Raw genomic sequence first — 12,650 nt, 5'->3', positions numbered from 1 at the left:
GGGGGCCAAAACTGCTCCGACAGCAACCTCAGTTTATGATCTTGGCTAGAGACGGGCGGTCGTGCAAAGGAAGCCTTCTCCTTGCTCCCCAGGTAGTGACGTTGTAAGGTCCTCGGCCGTTCAGGACCAATCATCTGCAGTGGGAGACTTGGCAGCAAGGCAGCCTGAGTTTGTTTCGTCGAAGTCATACACATTCAAATCTGAGACAGGCTGCAAAGCACATCCCCATCTGCACTCGATGTTGCTACAGGTGTAGGATGTTGGGGCTGCTAACATCTAACATGTGTTCTCTAAACAATGCCCGAGTGTCTTTTGTTGCTGGCCTGTGTGGTTTCCTGCATTTCCGGCAGCTGATCCTATGTGGAAAAGCAGCTGCCTGCAAAGGATTACTGAAAATTACGTATAAAGACATACGCAGAAAATGGTGTTGGCGCTGAGCGACGTTCACCCTGAACTTGAAGCAGGATGGAGCGCTTTCTGAGATGCAGAAATCAGCAGTGTGTTCAGGACTCAGTCCAGGCCTGAGTTGCTTCCCAGCACCCCCAGGGAGTCCTTCAGGCCCTCCTGAGCCTGGAGCTCTGCAATCAGATGAAGGAAGAGGAATGTGAGTTGGAACTTTGGGAGCAAAGCTGAAGGAAAAGAGAAGGGAAGGAAGGTACCCATTCGATGAGAGCCCTTCACAGTCCAAGCAGGGATCCGGACAGGGTTTGGGGGAAGTTACCCGCATCATAAATGAAGCAAGCTTGGCCCCTGGAGCCCTAATCCTGGGAGCCAGGGATGTTTGGGTTGTTATCGTTGCTAGGTGGTTGAGTAGGTTCTGACGGACAGAACCCCTGTGCACAACAGAATGAAACTCGACCTGGTCCTGCATCCGCCTCCAAGCCATTTTTATGTTGGAGCCCATGGTTGCAGGCGCTGCCCCTGGGTGAGGGTCTTCTGCTCTTTTCACTGTCCCTCTGCTTTACCAAGCACGGTGTCCGTTTTCAGACGGCTCTCTTGTGATCAGTGTCCAAAGGACAGGAGGCGGTCTCACCAGCCTGGCTTCTAAGAAGCATTCCGGTTGCACTTCTTCCAAGACAGATTTGTTTGCTCTTCTGGCAGTTGAAAGTATTTCCAATATTCTTCACCAACACCATGATTCAAAGAGCACCAATTCTTCTTTAGTCTTCCTTATTCCGTGTCACACGTTCACCTGCACATGAAGTCAGTGAACATACGATAGCTTGGGTGAGGCCCACCTTAGTCTTCAAAGTGAGGTTCTTGCGCTTCACCACTTTAAAGAGCTCTTATGCAGCAGGCTTGCCTCGTGCAATGCATGATTGCTTGACTGCTGCATCCATGATCATGGACCAGGGGCCAAGCAAAACGAAATTCTTAACTTCAATCTTTTCTCCATTTATCACGTTGTCTGCTGGGCCTGTTGTGAAGATTTTGGTCTTTTTCCCATAGAATTGTATTCATACTGTAGGCCACGATTTTTTATCTGCATCAGCAAGTGCTTTGAGGCCTCCTTACTTTCAGCATACTAAATGGTCATAAAATAAGTTCACATAGATTAATGTAACTAAAAACATGTACAACTACTTTGGAGTGCAGGGTTGGAAAGTGATAGGTCGTGTGTTAGGAGGGGGTGAAAGGGGGCACTAGATCCTTATCTTCCATAGCGGGAAGTCAGTAGATCATATTTAAAGGTGAAAATCCAAGAGGTAGCCATAAAAGCATGTGATTTAGAGATAATGGGCACAAATACCAAGATAAATCCATAGCCATAGTGGAATGTGATTATCTTCAGAGAGGGAGAAATAGAGGGGGAGGCTGGAGTAGACTGCTATGTATTTTTTGTTAGTTAATTAGTTCGTTTGTTTCTTTTAAACCAATCTACAATTTTATTTATTTTTCAAAAAGTTTAAATCCTTGAGGGGTACAGCATCACACGGATTCTGTGTCCAGTGGCCTTAGCAGGCAGGTTGCAATGGCATGTGGCCTGAACCATGCCCCTGTTTCCATGGGCTCAGTTACCTTTCCCCAGGTGACCCTGGTTTGGTGCCAGGAGTCGCGGTGCTGTTCTTTGCTCTGTACACATAAGCACATCTCTTGCCTAAATAGAATTCGGGTTCATCTCGGGCATAAACACCTTCAACTTTAAGAAGATCCATGTGCTCCCTCTGGTTCCAGAGAGCTCCTTGACATCCAGCGAAAATGGCCTCGGACCAGAGCCTTCCAGATGTACATGCTCCTGTAGAAGTCCTGTTCCCGGCAGGCCTCCACAGGCCCAAAAATGGTGGGGAACGAGACGACTGGTTTTCATAAATTCCTTAAACAGCCCTTTGCCTCTGGAAAGGCGTGCGCATATAGCTTCTCTAAGAACAAGAAGTAAATCAAAAAGGACACCACCCAGAGCGTCTGCCGGACACATTCTCGAGGCTCCTGGACACTGTTCTCAGTCCGTAGGTGCTTGAAAGCTGAAAGCCTCGGTGGTCTCCTCCAGCCATTTGCTTTCATTCTCGTGTGACTCTCATCATTTCCTAATCCATCGTGATGGTTCTCAGGACCCTCTGCAAGGCAGGCTCATTAGGCAGAGAGCGCTGCACCACACAGCTCACGTCTCCTCGCGGGGCAAGGAAGAGGTGCCGAAGGCAGGCTGCCTTGGGAAACCTTAGCAGCAAGCAAGGAAGGCTGCTAGGATTTCAAACATCTGAACCTTGAGGATTTGTTTTCCTTCCCAAGTTTTCTTAGGGAACATCCTCCCATAGAATCATCTCATCCTCCAAACTGTACTAAAAAGGTGGCTATCTGTGACTTTAAAAAAAACAAACAGTTTTCCGTTAATCTCCGCTTTCCAGAATAGTTTGCTCAAAAGCACAGACCCTATGAAGTTTTCCAGTTTAAGCTGCACAGACATTGTAGCTCAGACATAAAACAGTCCAGATGACAATGTGGTTAAGGCTCCAGGGAATGACGTTCCAGAATTGTTTTGGGTTCTCCGAAGTGGAGACAGCCATGGGTTTCCCAGTTTAGGAGGAAGAACTCGGAGGTACTTGGAGGGAGGGTTTTTGTTTTGTTTTCATTTCCCTCTTCTTTTTGAAGAGAGAAGTTTAGAGAGTAAACAGAAAGATGGGGACAGGAGAAAACTTTGTCTTTTCTTTCAAAGATCCTGAAGGTAAATTTCAAAGATATACTTCATCCGATTTCTCAGACACATCTGGAAATTCTACCTTCTCCACAGCAGCTTCCTGATATCAAGTTTGTGCAAGACTTTGTGCTAGTTGTGATGGAGTTGATAAAATAATTCAAAGAGACTTACCTTTAACAAAGGAAAACAGATTTTTTAAACCTCAATCAAAAAGAACGCAGACAATATTAAACACTGATCAAATTTAAATGGTTCATAAGGGAGCTCAAATGAGGGAGTGCTAAATTTTAACCTAACTGCATCTGCAACAATCCACTTCCCAATATATTCTGCATGATGGCAAGCTATTTGCATCCCTGGTCTATGGTCAGAGGGGATTTACCAGGGGCTTAATCCACCTGTATTTCCCCTTTGCTTTCTGCAAAGCAATCTCTTTCTCCCATTGTCCTGCTTCAGGCTACCATGCAGGGTCTCATGGTCGGAATCATCGTGGATGGTCACTCTTGTTTTCAAGTTGGATTCCGCTCTAAGTTGGGTTGCCCCCCCCTCCAACCGTTGAAATGAGAGTCACAGCTGTATTTTTCACTCCGGTGGTTACATAAAGATAATCACGTATGAGGGGTGAGCCCATCACTCCAGCAAGGTGTAAATAAACCTACAGCATGCTATTCTGCAGTTCCTGGTCCTTCCTGAGGATGGTTCAGTACTGTGCTATTTCGGAGTCTCATTTACAAGGGCAGACAGAGCCTAGGACCCGGTGGGCCCAGATACCTCTGTGTGTTTATCTTCCCAGCTCTCCTCAGACTTTGCACCCCGGTGAGCAGGGCAGAGTACAAGCCCCTGGGCTCATTGGTCTACCAGTGCCAAGGGAAGTCCAAGTCGAGAGTCTGGCCTGGAGACGGTCAATGAAAACCCCTACGGGTTCAAGAAGAGGGGTTTCCTCTGGGTGACGGTCCCACTATCAAACGCCACTGTGATTGCTGACGTGGCCAGGGCTCTGCTCCTGACGACAAGATGCCCTCTCAGGTTCCAGTGAGAAATGGAAAGGCGGTTGCACCAGTGAGGACTACAGGTTTTAAGCGTTTAGACTGTGGTCAGTGTTGCCGTTTTAAACTACGAGAGATTAAAAAAGAAAACTACAAGAAACCAGAAGAGTTCTTTGCGCTGTCCTCTCTGCGTGGAACTCGGGTTTTCTTCTTGAATCCAGGTGAGAATTCGAATGGACTCAGCAGACAAGATTGGTCGGGTTACTTAACTTGCTAAACCCATACATTGAGGTTTCATACGACAAATGATCAGAGGCAAGTCTGTGTGTGTAAGAGTGTGTGTGTGTGTGTGTGTGTAAGAGAGAGAGAGAGAAGAGAGAATAACATATGGAGGTGGGCCTTCAAAAAGATCCCAGGAAAAATGGAATTAAAAGATAATGGCATTTTCTATAAAGTTTTAAAGACACCGCCCCCTCCTCATGATACATGCCTACAAGTATTCAGTATTGCTTTCTGATTCTAAATGAAGTCTTTAAGATTCAAGTCTTTAACTCTATCTTTGCATTTGAACTGTGCTGCTCGAGAAGTATATCAAAGGTTCCGTGCACTGCTAAAACAATAACCTGATCTGTCCTGGAAGAAGTATGGCCAGAGTGCTGCTTGAGGCAACGATGGCAGGATTTGGTCTTACCTACTTTGGCCCTGTTGTCAGGAGAGACCAGTCCCTGGAGAAGGACATCACATCTGTTAAAGTAGAGAAGCAACCAAGGCAAGGAAGGCCCTCAGTCAGATGGACTGACGCCAAGCCTGCAACACTGGGCTTACACATAGGAACGATGGTGAGGGCGGTGCAGGACGGGCAGTGTTTTCTTCTGTGGTGCGTAAGGTCGTGATGGGTCAGAACGGACTTGGTGGCACCTAACCACAACAACAACAAACCTTCTCTTGTCTATTAGTCAGAGGGGTCCTTCAGTGTTTCTGCAGGATGCTGAGTGTTGTTTTAGTGGTGCTTCATACGAAAGAGAGCTTGGGTTTGAACCATCCCCCAAGCTGATCCATTAGGGGGAGGGCCCTGTGCATCAGGGAAGGCCTATGAGGGATATTCTGTGCTGGGCTGATGTAATCTGATGTAAAACTTTAACAGCTGCCAGAAAGAAAAAGAAAACGTTTCATTAAGTGTTAACAACTGTGCTATGGATGCTCGGAAAGGAGTTTTTAGAAAAGCACACAGTAGGGAGTTCGGAAGAAATTCTTGAGTTGGATCCAGCAGAAAGAGAATGGAGAGTTGGTGAGAAAATGGGCTGGAAGCTCCAGCTTAGGTGGACAGAGCTGGTCTCCTGGAGGTGTTGACAGCAACACACGCTGTGTGGAAATTGGTCAGTTTTGCCCAAGAAAAGACTGGGAACATAGGCAGTTAATATTCATACCAGCGTGTGTTGATCATAGGAGCTTGCTGCCGTTGGGTTACTTCTCTCAGGGATGCTCAGACAAGCCGAGGAGTCAGACAGACAGACCAGGGAGCCTCCTGCTACATTTCGATTGCCAACAAACATCCCAACTGGAAGGAGGTATCTATTCTCCCCACCTCCCCTTTTACAAGAGCTGCCCTGGTAGGGTTGCCTGCTTCGCAAGCATTCTGTTCTAGATACTCTTTTAGGACTAGACTTTCAGTAGGAGGGAAGCAGGCTACAACTCCTGCCCTCTTGGTGTGTACCTGCCAGTGGCATCAACTCAGAGAATTGTGCAAGCTGAAGTCTGTCATGTTCTGAAATCTTAAACTCAGATGCCTACTGGGGCCAGACTGCACACCAATGATGTGGAAGAAGGTAACTGCAGCCAAGTGCCTCTTCAAAAGGCACCCAACCTGAGCTTCTGCAGAGCATTGTGCAGTCTAAAAGAAGCTCTGGTGGCGTTGTGGGATAAACGTTGGACGGCTAACTGCAAGGTCATTGGTTCAAACCCACCAGTGGCTCTGAGGGAGAATGAAAAGTTTGTCTGCTCCCAGAAAGATGTACAATCTTGTTGTTTTGTTGCTGCTGTTTTCAAGTGCTGTTGAGTTGATTTCAACTCATAGCAACAGAATGAACCACCACCCAGTCCTCTGCCACCCTCACAATTGTTGTGTTTGAACCCATTTTGGCACCCGTTGTGTCGCTCCATCTTGTTGACGGTCTTTCTCTTTTTTTGCTGCCCCTCTACTATACAAGCATGATGTTCTTCTTTAAGAACTGGATAATGTGTCCAAAATACGTGCGACAAAGGCTCCTTATCCTGCCTTCTCAGGAGCACTCTGGTTGTCCTTCTTCCAAGGCAGGTCTGTTTGTTCTTTTGGCAGTCCGTGGTACTGTCAATATTCTTCACAGCATGATGATGCAAACGCTTTGATTCTTTGGTCTCCTTAGTCAATGGCCAGCTTTCACATGCACTTGAGGTGATAGAAAATACCATGGCGTGGGTCCAGCACACCTTAGTCCTCAAAGTAACTGCAGCCTTGGAGACCCTCTGCTGCTGTGAGTCGGAATCCACTTGACGGCAGCGGGCTTTGGCAGTGGGGTGCCATCTAAACAGGGTGCCTTTGAACATCAGAGTCCGGGCATGGCTGCCTTCCCACTCTCATGTGTCCTCAGACGGGCAAACAGGCCGTGACAGGAAAGCACCACGCTGACCATCACATAACCAGGCAGCGGCAAAGCCGAAGCTGGAGCCCAGCTGTCCTGTTCCTGTTCCTGACCAGGGCTCTTCTTACCGGACTGTGCTCATCGCTCCCAGCCCAGAGCTCAGCTCTTCAAAGAGCGAGATATGACTGCTCCTGTAAAGATTCCCAACCTTGGACCCCCTGTTGGGGGTTTTATACTGTCCTTCGGGGCTGCTGTGAGGTGGAACTGACTTGAAAACAACAGTATCAGGTTTCTGTTGTTTGTTTTCTTGTATCATGTGTGCCAAGGATTTCCTGGGTTGTGCAAATGGTAATATAAGAGGTTGGAGGTTCAGTCGACCCAAACATGCATCGTAAACAAAGGCCTGTGTCCCACAATGAGACACGACATCCCTCACTGACCCACAGCCCTACGGGGGACAACACTAGAGACATAGTGCAGGAATTGTGCCCGATCTGACCCCACCACATCAAGGCAAAACACTAAGGGCGTGCAACAGAACAGCAAGGGGAGCAGAGCAAGGAAGTCCCAAGGGAATAGCAAAAATACATTTTAGGGCCAGGGTGTGGCAGCCCATCAGACTTGACCAGAAGACACTCCTAAAGGTCAACAAACAGACCTTGAACTATTTACAGGTGTTTTTTTTGTCATTGGTTTGTTGTTGTTGTTTTCTTTTCTTTTGTGGCTTTGTTTTGCTCTGCCTTGTTTTTTGGCATATTATTATCTCTGCACGTCTATCTACATAAGATAGGCTGGATGAACAATCTGGAGGAGTAAACAACAGGACTGATGGTTCTGGGGGGACATGGAAGAGGGTGAGGCGGGGGAAAGGAAGTGGTGTTAACAAATCCAGGGACAAGGGAACAACAAGTGATCCAAAATTGATGGTGAGGAGGGTATAGGAGGCCTGGTAGGGCTTGATCAAGGGCAATGTAACCGAGCGAAATTACAGAAACCCAAATGAAGGCTGAGCATGATAGGGGGACAAGAGAAAGTAAAAAGAAATAGAGGAAAGAACTAGAGGCAAATGGCATTTATAGAGGTCTAAATATAGGCATGCACATATGTAAATATATTTATATATGATGATGGGGAAGTAGATCTATGTGCATATATTTATAGGTTTAGTATTAAGGTAGCAGATGGACATTAGACCTCTACTCAAGTACTCCCTCAATGCAAGAACACTTTGTTCTATTAAATTGGTATTCCATGATGCTCACCTTTCCTACACGATTGCTGAAGACAAAGTGGGTACATAAGCAAATGTGGTGCAGAATGCTGATGGTGCCTGGCTATCAAAAGCATCTGGGGTCTTAAAGGCCTGAAGATAAACAAGCAGCCATCTAGCTGACAAACAACAAAACCCACATGGGAGAAGCACACCAGCCTGTGAGATCACGAGGCGTAGAAGTGATCAGGTTTCAGGCATCAAAGACCAAAAAAATCATAGCATTGTGAATGAGGGGGAGTGCAAAATGGGGACCCAGGGCCCATCTGTGAGCAATGGGACATCCCCTTGCAGAAGGGTCACGGGGAGGAGATGAGCCAGTCAGGGTGCTGTGTAGCAACGATGAAACTTACAAGTTTCCTCTAGTTCTTTAATGCTTCCTCCGCCCCCACTATCATGATCCCAATTCTACCTTACAAATCTGGCTAGACCAGAGAATGTACACTAGTACAGATAGGAACTGGAAGCACAGGGAATCCAGGACAGATCAACCCCTCAAGACCAGTAATGAGGGTGGCGATACCAGGAGGGTGGAGGGAGGGTGGGGTAGAGAGGGGGAACCGATCACAAAGATCTACATATAACCACCTCCCTGGGAGATGGACAACAGTATATAACATGACAAAATAATAATAATTTATAAATTACCAAGGATTAGTAAGGGAGGGGGGCGGGGAGGGAGAGAGGGAAACGAGGAGCTGATACCAAGGGCTCAAGTAGAAAGCAAATGTTTTGAAAATGATAATGGCAACAAATGTATAAATGTGCTTGACACAATGGAAGGAAGGATGGATTGTGATAAGAGCTGCAAGAGCCCCATTAGAATGATTTATAACAGAGAAAAAGAAAGGCAAGCTGGTGATAAACTCCTCACAAATCATGGATCCCCATGGAGCCGGGATCCCAACAAATGCGGTGGAACACCCGTGTCTGAACTACTGACTAAAAAGACGCGTTTGCTGTGTAAACTTTCACCCAAAGCACAATACTCTGGGCACAGCAGAAAAGCCTGACGAGCGAGCGCAGTCTTCTGCTGACACCACGGCGTTCCCATAAGCTGAGGCAGACTCTGTCGGCAACTGGCTTGGGGTTTTTTGCCACTGAGGAAAACATGGATGTGTTGAACAAAACCAACATCAGAAGTGGACTTTAATTTCCCAGGGTTAGAAGTGGGTTGCTTCCACAATCTAGATGTATAATTGTTGTTGTTGTTGTAGGTGCCATCAAGTCACTTCTGACCCACCGTGCCCCGATGCCCAACAGAAATCAACACTGCAGGGTCCTGCGCATCCTTACAACTGTTCCTATGCCTGAAGGGCTCATCGTTGCAGCCACTGTGTCAATCCATCTAGTACGCCGCACCTCCACTTTACCAAGCATGATGTCCTTCGCCTGGGACTGGTCTCTGGTTCTGCCAACATGTCCAAAGCATGTAAGGCAAAGTCTCATCATCCTTGCCTCCGAGGAGCACTCTGGTGATACTTCTTCTAAGACAGATCAGTTTGTCCTTTTAGCAGTCCATGGTACTTTCAATATTTTTCTCCAGCGCCACCGTTTGACTGCACCAATTCTTCAGTCTTCATTATTCAGTGTCCAACATTCACATGCATATGAAGCAACTGGAAATTACCAGACTGGGGTCAGGCACACCTTAATCCTCAAAGCAACATCCTTGCTTTTCAATACACTAGAGAGGAAATCATAATTCCCTTTTTCTCTTTTGAGAACTTTTGAGGCAGTGATCATTACTCTGCAGGCTCAGATACACACATGTACTCAACCAGGACAAGAGATACAATTGGCCCATGGGTCCTTTAAGATTAATCGAGGTCATCAATGCATGTTAAAAGATTGGCAACTCTATGCTCTCCTTCCCGATACGATTGCTGAGGACTAATGGGGGCATAAGCAAGTGTAGTGAAGAAAGCTGATGGTGCCTGGCTATCAAAAGATACAGCATCTTAAAGGTTTGAAGATAAACAAGCGGCCAGCTAGCTGAGAAGCAACCAAGCCCACACGGAAGAAGCACACCAGCCTGTGTGATCACAAGGTGTCTAAAGGATCAGGTTTCAGGCATCAAAGAAGGCAAAATCATATCATTGTGTGCTCACCTTCCCAATATGATCGCTGAGGACAAATGGTGGCATAAGCAAGTGTGGTGAAGAAAGCAGGTGGTGCCCGGCTATCAAAAGATACAGCATCTGGCGTCATGAAGACTTGAGGATAAACAAGCGGTCATCTAGCATAGGAGCAACAAAGCCCACATGGAAGAAGCACACCCGACTGTGTGATCACGAGGTTTTGAAGGGATCAGGTATCAGGCATCAAGGAACAAAAATCACATCATCATGAATGAGGGGAAGTGCAAAGTGGGGACCCAAAGGCCATTTGTGGGCAACTGGACATCCCCTTACAGAAGGGTCTCTGGGAAGAGATAAGCCAGTCAGGGAACAATGTAGCAACGATGAAACATACAACTTTCCTCTAGTTCTTAAATGCTTCTTCCCCCCAACTTTCATGATCCCAATTCTACCTTACAAATCCAGATGGACCAGAGGATGTACACTGGTACAGATGGGAACTGGAAACACAGGGAATACAGGACAGATGAACCCTATAGGTCCAGTGGTGAGAGGGGTGATACCAAGAGGGTGGAGGGAAGGTGGGGCAGAAATGGGGAACCGATTACAAGGATCAACATATAAACTCCTCTCTGGAGACTAGTCAACAGAAAAGTGGGTAGAGACATTGGACAGTGTAAGATATGACAAAATAATAATGACTTGTAAATTATCAAGGGTTCATGAGGGAGGGGGGAACGGGAAGGGAGGGGAAAAATGAGGAGCTGATGCCAGAGGCTCAAGTGGAAAGCAAATGTTTTGAGAATAATGATGTCAACAAATGTGCAAATGTGCTTGACACAATGGATGGATGTATGAATTGTGCTAAGCGTTGTAGGACACCCCAACAAAATGATTTTTTTAATGTAATTATATATTGTGAAATATTTATTTCTAATGACAAATAAATGAAATTTTGTCTTGGAAAAAAAAAAGATTGGCAACTCTAGTATAGTAAGTGGGTGAATAGATGTTCCGTGGATACGTGTTGACTGTGGGGTTGGCTGTAGATTTGTGTGTTAGGCAATTCCAACTGCTGAGGAGATGTGTGAATAGGAGTCTGTCTGTTTTGCATTTGGTTACTGGGGTAAAGCTCAGCGGTGGCATGGTCCAGTGCAGGCTACGCATTCACATCCACAAAGTCCTACAGATGCATGCCTACTGTGTGCAAATCTCTTGCATGTGTTAAAGCACAAGTGTAAGTGCTATGGCCTAAGAGGATCAAAGTGTATGGGCCTGAGGTAAGTTGGAGAGTAACTTTTTTAAGTTCCCTAGTGTAGAAGGATCCCTTAGAAAATCATCAAAGTTAGTCTCCTAGGTCAGAAATCCAACTTGCACTGTGTGCCACAGCCCTGTCCCCTCTTTTCCATCCTATGATCAGCCCTCAAATTCCCTGAAACTCAAGGAATTCCTTCCTGTCAGTAGCATGGTAGAGCCCAGGGGCTGACATATGGCCAGTGTTCATCTGATCACACTCTCTAGACTTTGAATTTTGATCAAAGAAATGTTAGGACCGAAGCTCAAGCTGGCATGCATTCCTTCTAGCAGCAAAGCCCGAAAGAGACTGTTGGGAAATTCCTTCAATTGCGTCCTCTGAGAGCTGCTGAGATTCAGTCTGCCCAGATTGGTTTTGTTGTTTTCACTTTTCCTTTTGACTCTGAAAACTCTCTTCGGTGCCACTGGTTCTTGCTCAAAGGCTCCTCCAGCACTGGCGGCATGTCTGTCCACTGGGTTCAGACATCTCCAGGAGAGTTGTGCAATTATCATCACTCTCAATTCTAGGGCATCTTCTCCTTCCTTGCACTCATCCCTGTGATCTTATTTTTCCTCACTGTGGCAAAAATATGCCCAATCTTTACATCTTCTTCTGATGCTTCCTGCGTCGTTCAATATTTTGCTCACAGAATCTCTCAATGTTTGCAAAAACTCCAGGGTTGAATTTTTTTTTTCTTTCGTGCTTTTCTTCTGCCCATGTTGTGCCCCCTCAGCAAATGAAGATTCCGAAGACTCCCCCTTCCCCCTCCCACAGCACAGGTGTGATTCCGTTCCCATCACCACGGTCAGCTCGACTTCGAGAAAGCAGGTCCTCATCAGTCACCTTGCAAGTACCTTCCAATCCAAGGGGCCCGGGGTCCAGCACCATCGCCAATGACGTTCCACTTCCATTCGGCCTTGGGTCTCTGACAAGGTTTCAATCTACGCAGGAGGCTTTCAGTGGCTCCTTCCTCCAAGTGGGCAGCCAATTCCTTCTGCGTCGTTTGATCTAGTCTGGAAGCTCCGCTGAAATCTGCTCACTGAGGGTGAGCCTGCTGGCATTTGAAATACCAGTGCCCGGCCAGAGAGCAATCAAAATAAAGAGGCCGTGAAAAAGAGAAAAGGCCTTCAAGGAGATGGACTGACACAGTGGCAGCGACGATGGGTTCAGGCTAAGGAACAATGTCAAGGATGGTGCAGGACCTGGCCATGGTTCCTTCTGTTGTGCATAGGCTGCCATAGGTCCGAATCGATGTGAGGGCTCCTACC

The 12,650-nt window shown here is 46.7% G+C and overlaps 1 pseudogene; it reads right to left on the bottom strand.

Annotated features, from left to right (window-relative positions):
- Nucleotides 1-1,906: 1,906 nt before the first annotated feature.
- On the bottom strand, nt 1,907-12,270 carry LOC123521104 (annotated as a pseudogene).
- Nucleotides 12,271-12,650: the final 380 nt, after the last annotated feature.

Source organism: Echinops telfairi, unplaced genomic scaffold (assembly GCF_000313985.2).
Source record: "Echinops telfairi isolate 266 unplaced genomic scaffold, ASM31398v2 ScPeMD7_7469;HRSCAF=8507_1, whole genome shotgun sequence".
Classification (NCBI taxonomy): domain Eukaryota; kingdom Metazoa; phylum Chordata; class Mammalia; order Afrosoricida; family Tenrecidae; genus Echinops; species Echinops telfairi.
This window is presented reverse-complemented; position numbering and strand designations above follow the sequence as displayed.